Raw genomic sequence first — 10,018 nt, 5'->3', positions numbered from 1 at the left:
AGGGGGAATATAAGAATGCTATCAAAACCATTTGTCTTTGTCACCCCATGTCTGATTGAAAGTTCCTTATCTGTTTGTTCCCATATAATTTGATAGCACCGAACTATCCCTTTGACTAAATCCCTGTTTTCCTTGCCCCTGTCTTAACATAAATGCTTTGGTTTCCTCTATATGACTGCAATACTCCCTCCTGTGTCCTTCTACCTCCAGTCTTCTTTTTTAATGTTTTATTTTTTATTTTTTGAGACAGGGAGAGACAGAGCATGAACGGGGGAGGGTCAGAGAGAGAGGGAGACACAGAATTGGAAACAAGCTCCAGGCTCTGAGCTGTCAGCACAGAGCCCGACGCGGGGCTCGAACTCACGGACTGTGAGATCATGACCGGAGCCGAAGTCGGCTGCTTAACCGACTGAGCCACCCACGCGCCCCTCCAGTCTCTCTTCTAAACCATGCCCGCTAGAAGTACACTTCTAAAATGAACAGTTCAGGGTGCCTGGGTGGCTCAATCGGTTAAGCATCTGACTTTGGCTCAGGTCATGATCTCATGGTTTGAGCCCCGCGTCGGGCTCTGTGCTGACAGCTCAGAGCCTGGAGCCCGTTTCAGATTCTGTGTCTCCCTCTCTCTCTGACCCTCCCCTGTTCATGCTCTCTGTCTCAAAAATAAATAAACGTTAAAAAAAAAATTAAAATGAACAGTTCAGGGGGCACCTTAGTGGCTCATTCAGTTAAGCCTCCGACTCCTGATTTAGGCTCAGGTCATGATTTCATGGTTCCTGAGTTCCCCTGCTTTTGGGCTCTGCACTGACAGCACAGAGCCTGGAGCCTGCTGGGTATTCTGTCTCCCCCTCTGCCTGCCCCCTCCCCCCGCCTGCTCTCTTTCTCTCTAAATAAATAAAAATAAACTCTAAGATAAGCCGTTGATAGCTGATACCATCACTGGCCTGCTATACCTCATCAGCATCTCCCCTCCCCGTTGCCTACAGGACACAAATCTTCATTCCTCTGCCTGGCGCACAGGACCTTACAGAATGTCACCCAGCTACACTCTCACCTTATTGGCTAACCTACAACCCCACCTCCACCTCCACGGGGATTCTCATGGGACTGTGCCCTTTATCTCCTTTGCACCTTGGCATAAGCCCTTCATTTGGGTAGCAACACCCTCCCTCATTCCTTCCTCCATTTTGTCTGCTGGCAACCCCTTCCTATCTCTTCAGACTCAGCTTCTCTCCGAAGCCTGCCCTGACTGCACAAGCAGGGCCGGGTGTTTTTGTTTTTGTGTTTAATATTTACTGATTTATTTTTGAGAGCGAGACAGACAGAACATGAGTGGGGGAGGGGCGGAGAGAGAGGGAGACACGGAATCCGAAGCAGCCTCCAGGCCCTGTCTGGGCTGTCAGCACAGAGCCCGACGCAGGGCTCGAACTCACGAGCTGAGAGATCATGACCTGAGCTGAAGTCGGACGCCCGACTGCCTGAACCACTCAGGTGCCCCAGGGCTGGGTGTTTTTTGCTGGGAGAACACACGGTGCCTGGCCTCGACCTCTGAGTCAGCATTAACTGCATTGTTTTCATGAGCTGTTATATGTCCGCCTCACCTGTTACTGTTTGAGCCCCTTAAGGTTAGGGCCACGTTCTGTTCATCTTCGCGTGTCACAAAGCAGGCAGTTACTGTTTGTATAATAGTCATCATTGGCAGAACTTCCAAACCTGCCACTGTATTCCTTTGGGTGCCTGGGGAGGGGAAGAAAAGGGAAGTCTCTGATATGAGAAGTTGGTCATGGGATAAGAGACAAGAATCCCTCTAGGTTTGTTTGTTTGTTTGCTTGTTTGCAGAAAACCACGGTTTTCTGCAACTTGCATGCCAAATTCTGAATTTTGGTTATGTAGGTCAATCCTGGTCTGCACTGAATTGCTTACAAAGAAGCACAAGCTGGCAACAAAAAGTAATTTTAAAAAATAAACTATAAGAAGAAATAGAAAAAAAGGAAAAAAGCTATTCTTTACTTGCATTTCTGGGTGAACTTTAAAGAGACTGATTTATAAGCCAGAAACACTTTTCACATTCCCTCCTGCACGCTCCAGTTTTTGCCGCCTCGCAGCTGTCCCAGAGGCTCTCCTATGCCAGATCCCCAAACCCTTCTCCAATCTCTTGACGATATTGTTCCTGTCCCTCTGCCGCCCTCGCCATGCCTGCTAGTTCTTTACTATTTTGATTGACTTGCTTTCTCTGGCTAAGCCCTCCCTACTTTCCTGTCCATGTCCCAGCTTTGATGTCTCTCTATCCTTTCTTATTCTGTTGTAGCAGCCAGGAGCCATAAAGCGAACCGGCAAAGCCGCTGCAGGACTGCATCTGTGTGTGGCTGCAATGAAGAGGGGAGGGTGAAATGGAAAGAAAGTTCATACATTAATAAATCTTGTGCCAGTCAGATCTATGTGTCACAGGGTCACTGCCAACCCCCCTCCCCCCAAGACATCTGAGCCTACCCCAGCTGTTAGGAGTCAACAAGACTAAATCATGTTTGGAGTAAAGAGAGTCAAGGCGGTGGGGGGGCGGGGGGAGGTAGACAGAATAGATTTTTCTTGAGAGAGAGCGGCTGCCCCTCACTAATGAAAAGTGGCCGTCTCTGTGTCAAGGCCCAGGACAAAAGCTAGTAGGACAAGGGGTCTGCAGAGTAATGACCAAGGCTTCCTCTAGAGGGCAAAATGTTAGAGGCATGAATTCCCCTCTCCCTTTCCCCTGGGCAGGGCTAAGGAGGGGATTCAGCGCAAGAGTGTGACGCCCTCCAGATACTTCCCTGGTATTGCCTGAAACGTCACCATTAAACCAATTTGGGTTGTTAACCCAAAGGTACATGTGTGTGTGTTACAGGCATAAGGCCCTGGGGAGGTTGTCACTGATGAATGAGTTCAAGAAATTTGCTTTCCTAATATCCCATGAGAGAAGAAACACAAGTGTTGATGGGAAGGAAGGGGGTGGGTTCGGAGGCCAAGGGTGGCCAGGAGCTGGGAGCTGAGGAGGCTAACCATGAAGCATGAGGTCTTGCTAGAAGATACTAGGTATGGAGGGATGCAGGAAGGAAGAAGGCAGGAGATGGGGAAGGAGGCAGAACCAGAGCTGGAAGTCAGTCAGCAAGCAGCCTGGATGTGGATGGAAACAGCGGGCACTTGGCCAGGCTGAAGAAGGCTGGACGCTCCCCGAGTGCACACTGCCTGCACTGTGTCTGCAGTCCTGGTCTTCCCAGAAGGAGGAAACGTTCCAGACCCTCCACCAGCAGGAGTGGGAGCTGGACCATTGACTGGGTTGATGAGACAGTCTAAACCAAATGCATTATTACCATAAGAACAGAAACAGCAATTGCCGCAAAATACAACTTGTTTCCTCTAAAAAGTCTCTGAAGCACCACACAGAAAATCAGGGACAACAGGAAGTGAGCAACAGGATCAAGAAGAGGGAGTCAGCAACAAAGTACGACAGAGGTTAGAGACCATGGAGTGCAGCAAAGCCTTGCGAAAACAACCCTTGAAAGGAATGTCAGTATTAAAGGACAGGAATCGGTGAGATTCACGTCACACAAGGAAACCATTTTGAAGTGTCTTGAAAGAAAAGCTGTACGCTGAGAACTCCAATCATTTGCAGGCAGGGCAGAAAGGCGAGACTTGATTTTTCTGCACCAAATATGTCAACCAGTTAAGGTGATCTCTTTCTATAGCAAACAGGGTTGCAAAAGGCTGGAGAACAAAAGATGTTTGAAAGCCTCTTTGTGTCTTTGTTGATTTCCCCATTGTAAAGATACTTCACAGGTTTACTTACGACCTCGGTCTCCCCACCCGCTCTGTTTTTCTCCTAAGTTCTCACTTTGAATTTTCCTATGATAGAATTTCAGAGATAGAACCCCAGGCACTGAGGAAGGAACTATGGTGTTAAGGGCTAGGTGGTGACCCTGTCTCTCCCACCAGAGTCCACTTGAGTCTAATAACTAGACTGAGTGCTGAGGACAAGGGCTGTGCTCTCTGCACCATTCAGCACCTTGCACAGGACTCGGCATGTCACGTTATGCTCAGTACACGTTTGTTGACTTTAACTGAATCTAAACAATGAGGCCCTGTGGGAGAAAGTTATGAGCACTGCTGACCACTTTGAAAACACAAGCACATATTTTTTACAAAATTCTAGGAATGAGCAAACCACCCTGGCTGCTTAATATATTACCCAAAATGTCCTTAAGAATCAGAAAATCAGAAAAAAAGGAAAAGGTGATACTGAAGTTAAAAAAGGACAGACTCTGCGCTCGGTCAGTTAAGCCTCCGACTTCGGCTCATGTCATGATCACACGGTTCCTGAGTTCGAGCCCCATTCATGAAGCCTGCTTCAGATCCTGTTTCCATCTCTCTGCCCCTCCCTCCCTCTCTCTCTCTCTTTTTCTCTCTCTCTCAAAAATATTTTTTTAAAAGGACAGACCCTGAAGTTACCAGCTGACTAATGTTAATATTAAACTAGTATGAAAATCCATTATTTGCTCAGATGACAGTGGAGTCCCACTCTATGTAGAAAGCTCCTAAAAGTTTTATCATTGATTACTCTTCTTGCAAAACTGCACACTTGGATGGTGCATCTTCAGTAACGCAAAACATTTTCTATAACTTCCTGTGAAATGTTACAAAAATGGTATCAGTTCCGTTAGTAAGAAGGTATTCAACGTTCTTTCGTTTGTATTGTTATGCCCAGAATTCGTGATCCCCAAAGACCACCAGGGAGCCGAGTCGAATGCAAAAGCAAAGAGACTTTATTCGAGCTAGCTCGAGCTCAATCCCCTACCTGCACCGACACAGCAGAGAGATACCGGAGAGAGAAAGCGCGGGTTTCAAAAGCACAAAGGTTTTATAGGGATCATGGCCTTAGCCGACTGTCTGGGGAAAGGTCGTGGCCTCAGCCTATTGGCTGGGGAAGGATAGAACAATGGCTGCCAAGGTGTGGTCCCAGATCAGCAATTATCAGCGTCACCTGGAACTTGTTAAAAATGCAAATGTTGGGCCTGGGGGTCACAGACCCACTGAATCAGAAACTCTGGGGGTGGGGTTCAGCAATCTATGTTTGAACAAGTCTTCCAGGAGATTCTGATGCACCTGAAGTTTAAGAACCACTGTGTCTGAGGATCTCTAACATGTTTGGCCTCAGTGTATACAGAACGTTTCTCACTGGTCACCTATTAACCATTGGCTGTCAGCCTTGCTGTGCTATATAAATACCTAGCACCAAACACCATCCCCAGAGACTCTGATTTAATTGGTTTGGGGAGGGGAAAAATGCTCCCAGGTCATTCTAAGCCTGGACAGGGTTGAGGGCTCCTGCCTCTGGCCTCTACCTGAGAGAAGCCCTCCCTCTTCTACTCACACTTTCCACGCCTCTCACACTCCCCTTCCTCCCACCTTAGACTTTAGAAGAATGCATCAATCGGTAGCCTGCTTTCTTAGAAAACATAAGTTACTCAAGGGGAGGAGGCGTGGTCTGAGGTTTGAGCGGGAACTTCTTTCTGCGGCCATGTCGGGGACATAGTCACTAGTCGGCCGGCCTAGGTCTGCTCTTTCAGTATGATTACACAGGGAAATTTCAACAGAGAAGAATTGTGTGGTGTATACTAAATTTGGATATCTCAAATTATTGACTTGGCAAAAATAAACAATATGATTCCTCAGGAAATTACTATTTTTACTTGTGAAGTTTTCTCAAAGAAAATGACTGGGATAGGTGGATCCTTCCTCCTTCACAAATCACCTCTCGCTTATCCTGGCTATTGCTCTTATCACACTTTAGTGTCATTGTGTGTTTCTCCTTCTCTATCATCTACCGTATGTGGAATTCTAGAATACCCAGGTAATGTCTTACTCGGTGCTATATCTCTAGTACCTTCTGCAATGCTTAGTGCACAGGACGTTGTAGGTGTGCAATAAATATTTGTCGCGTGTATGAATAAAGGCAGAAGCATGCCAAGTAAAGGACACAGATTAATTTTAGGAGGAAGATTATGAGCCAAACATTTGTGGATTTATTTGCAATTTTTAAAAAAAATTAATAAAGTCCTATAGTATCTTGTTGGTAGGCAAGTTTGTCACTATTTATACCTTGTCCTTTATGGCTTTGTTTTCACACGAAAAGAATGGGTTACTCGCTCAAAATCAGTTGTCATTGCATCCTTCCCAGCTCAAAATACCAGAATTCACCCAGCCCACAGTCAAGTCATTTGTTTGCTACTAAAATATCTGTGTACATTCCTAACACCCCAACCTCACATTTTCACATTTAGAAAGTAGGTAGATTTATACTAAAAATTAATGGCATAAATATGACTAAGAAAACTCCACCAATACCCAATAAATACACTTGGCACTCTAACATAAGACTGCATTCCCCATGTTCTAAGGATTATATATGTATATCCGTGGTTTGATATCTGCAGAAAGTGAAAGAAATAATCTCAAACAATATACACAAGAGGGAAAGAAAAACATTGTATGTGCCCATAGCTAAGGGGACCACTAGAGAAAAATAAGATTCCAGGAAAGAAGTGAAAATGTACAGTAATGAATATATTTGCTTAATTTTTTAGTAAGACAGACTCTCCCACTTTATTCTGGAACAATAGCCTAAGAAGAATCTTCAAAGCCCCATCATTTATGACAATCATCAGATGAGAAAAATCAAAACACCTCTCTACCCCTACATTTCTAGGAAGATAACTAGGTGCTTATTTTGATTAGCCAGGGTCTTGATGGTGCCTGGAACCCAGTATCTACTCACTAAATCTTTGTTAAGTGAACTTTACCAGAATGACAGAAACTCACTATTCGTATTTCTAATATATACAAATGATGAGGTTTAGTACTGATGAGAGCTAAAGCTGTTGGTTCTGGTACAGATTCTGAATGGGTGTAGCTCATTACCGAAAGGAATTACAACGAAAACTTCTGTGTATAGATTTCGTGTGTAAGTATGGCACTAAGTCATGTCTTCTCACCAGCTGTAACAACCAGCTTGTCTCCTCCACTCCAAGGAGTTATTGCTTCAGAGCATAACAGACTAGTTTTCTCCCAATTCATATCTGGGAAGGTGTTAATTTATCACACACCTTCTAGGGCTGGTAGAGGATAGATTTGGGTTTACCCACTCTAGATTTGGGTTTAGATGTTCCTGAGGCTGCCTTCTTCTTATGATCAGTCAGTTGGGATAAGGCATGAACATGGGCTCCCCAGTTGGTGCTGGGGGTGGGGGGGTGGGGGGGGTCCAGGCAAGTGTTTTGTTTCCTGCTTGCTCTGTTCTCTTCTGCCTATGGGTAACCAGAGGTCAACAATCTCTTTAGCCTCTTAAGTGCCAGGGAGGACAAGAAATTGCCACATGTGCCCTTGCCAGATTTCAGGAAGAAACAGAGGAGGGGGACATAAAGGGGAAGCTAGGAAGGAAGTGTTTATTTTTCTCGCAAAAACCGTTTTTAAACGAGACCTCAGAAAACAGAACTCAACGGAGAGCCAGATAAACAGAAAACAATTTAATTTACTTTTAAGAAGGAGAGATGTGAAACCTTGGTTTTAAAATTTCAGGACAGCACTAGCAACAACTCAAAGGAATAGCAAACCAAAGGAGGAGACAGGACTAAGAGGCAACTGTGTTTCTTGCAAAGCTCCCAGAGGCAAATTCTAATTCACTGAGTAGCAGTGCTCTTTCTTTTTTTTTTGGGGGGGGGGGGGCAGAGGGGATAAGATTTTAGTTTTTTTTTTTTTAACGTTTATTTATTTTTGAGACAGAGAGAGACAGAGCATGAACGGGGGAGGGGCAGAGAGAGAGGGAGACACAGAATCGGAAGCAGGCTCCAGGCTCTGAGCGGTCAGCACAGAGCCCGACGCGGGGCTCGAACTCACGGACCGCGAGATCGTGACCTGGCTGAAGTCAGACGCTTAACCGACTGAGCCACCCAGGCGCCCCAAGATTTTAGTTTTAAAAAGGTGGAGATGTTACTGGAATTGGGCATTTAAAAACATTTATTTTTTATCTAAAATTGGGTATCATTTATACATTGAATTACAAAAGTATTTCTTGAAAGGTTGCTAAGTGCCAGCAGGAAACAAAATAGACTAAGTCTCTTATCTCATGAAGTTTATACGATAGTGGGAGAATAAAAAATAAAACATAGTAGGGGCGCCTGGGTGGCTCAGTCGGTTGAGCTTCCGACTTCGGCTCAGGTCATGATCTCACGGTTCGTGGGTTCGAGCCCTGCGTTGGGCTCTGTGCTGACAGCTCAGAGCCTGGAGCTTGTTTCGGATTCTGTGTCTCCCTCTCTCTCTGACCCTCCCCCACTCATGCTCTGTCTCTCTCTGTCTCAAAAATAAATAAACATTAAAAAAAATTTAAAAAAATAAAACATAGTTGACCCTTGAACAACACGGGTTTAAACTTCACGTGTCCACTTACACGTGGGTTTTTTTTTTCCCCCATACAGTACAGTACTACAAGTATAGTTCTTCTTCCTTACAATTTTCTTGGCATTTTTTTTAGTTCATTTTATTGCAGAAAATATAGTATATAATACATATAACATACAAAATGTGTGTTAATCAACTGTTTATGTTATGGTAAGCCTTCCAGTCCATAGTAGGCTATTAGTAAAGTTTGAGGGGAGTCAAGAGTTATGTGTGGATTTTTTATTGTGTGGGGTATCAGTGCTCCTAACTCCTGTGTTGTTCAGGGTCAATGTGGTTAATACACAAATATATGTCAGGTAGCATTAAGTCCTATGAAGAAACATAAAACAGAGTAAAGGGGAATGGAGTGGCAGGATTGCATACAATACTTTAAGTAAGAAGGTTGCTATCCCCTGATTTCTACATCCTCCCCCCCCCCCGGCCATTTCAATTCATCCTCCACCCTTCTTTGCTTTGTGCTGCACTCAGTGGTATCTCTACTATATCTGAGATGTCCCCCAGTTATTACTGGCTCCTGGTATGCACACCCTTGTGTGGTCTCCTCTCACATTGACTCAGAACTGCTCTACTCAGCTGAAGTGACCCAAGGAATTTTCAAGGCTAGGTCACAAAAGGGCATTGTAGCTTCCACCCTGGTCTCTTGGATCACTCCCTTGGGGGAAGCCAGATGTCATGTTGTGAAGATGCTCAAGCGGCCCTGTGGAGAGGCCCACATGGGGAGGATCTTAGGTCTCCTGCTGACAACCAACAACAATTCACCAGCCGTGTAAGTGAGCCACCTTGGATATGGATCCTTCATCCCCCATGAGCCTTCGAATAATTGATGTCTTAACTGCAATTTCACATGAGGGTTGGGACTGGAAACACGAAGATAAGCTGCTTCCAAGTTCCCCACCCAAAGAAAGAGATAACAAATGTTTATTGTTTCAAGCCAGTGTATTTTGGGGCTATTTGTTGTGCAACCATTGATAACTTCTATAGTACCCAATACTACATTACCTGGACTCTCTTGGACTCTGGTTTCCAGCTCTGTTTGGCCAATCCACAGAAAGTGAGGTCAGTGGCTTAGGCCTCAGCATTCTGTTCTGGGCAGCCCCACGGGACTCCAGGATGCAGCTCCCTTTGTGCACCTACAATATTATTTTTTCCCTTTGCCCCCTTAAGACTAGCTATGGCATTCAATCTCGCTGTTGGCTTCCTTATTCCTGCACACAGCAAACAAGTCCTTTCATCTCCTAAAACTTGTGTGACTTTCGTTTCCAATGAAAGACCCAGGCTGATCAAAAGGCTTCCATGAACCAGGGGAATCTACCCCCCAAAACCAAGAGCACACTTTACACACTGTATGTTAGCCAATTTGACAATAAATTATATTAAAAAATAAACAAACAAACAAAAAAGGCTTCCTGTAGGAGAGCCTATTTAGAGACTTGAAGAAAGCGAGGAAAGGAGCCCTCCTAACATGGGGGGGCAGGGGGAAAGAATATCAAGGCAGGTGCAAAGACCCAAAGAAGAATCCTGGATGTGTTCAAAGAATGACAAG

Source organism: Felis catus, chromosome B3 (assembly GCF_018350175.1).
Source record: "Felis catus isolate Fca126 chromosome B3, F.catus_Fca126_mat1.0, whole genome shotgun sequence".
Lineage (NCBI taxonomy): Eukaryota > Metazoa > Chordata > Mammalia > Carnivora > Felidae > Felis > Felis catus.
The sequence above is the reverse complement of the archived record's forward strand: the minus strand, read 5'-3'. Positions refer to the sequence as shown.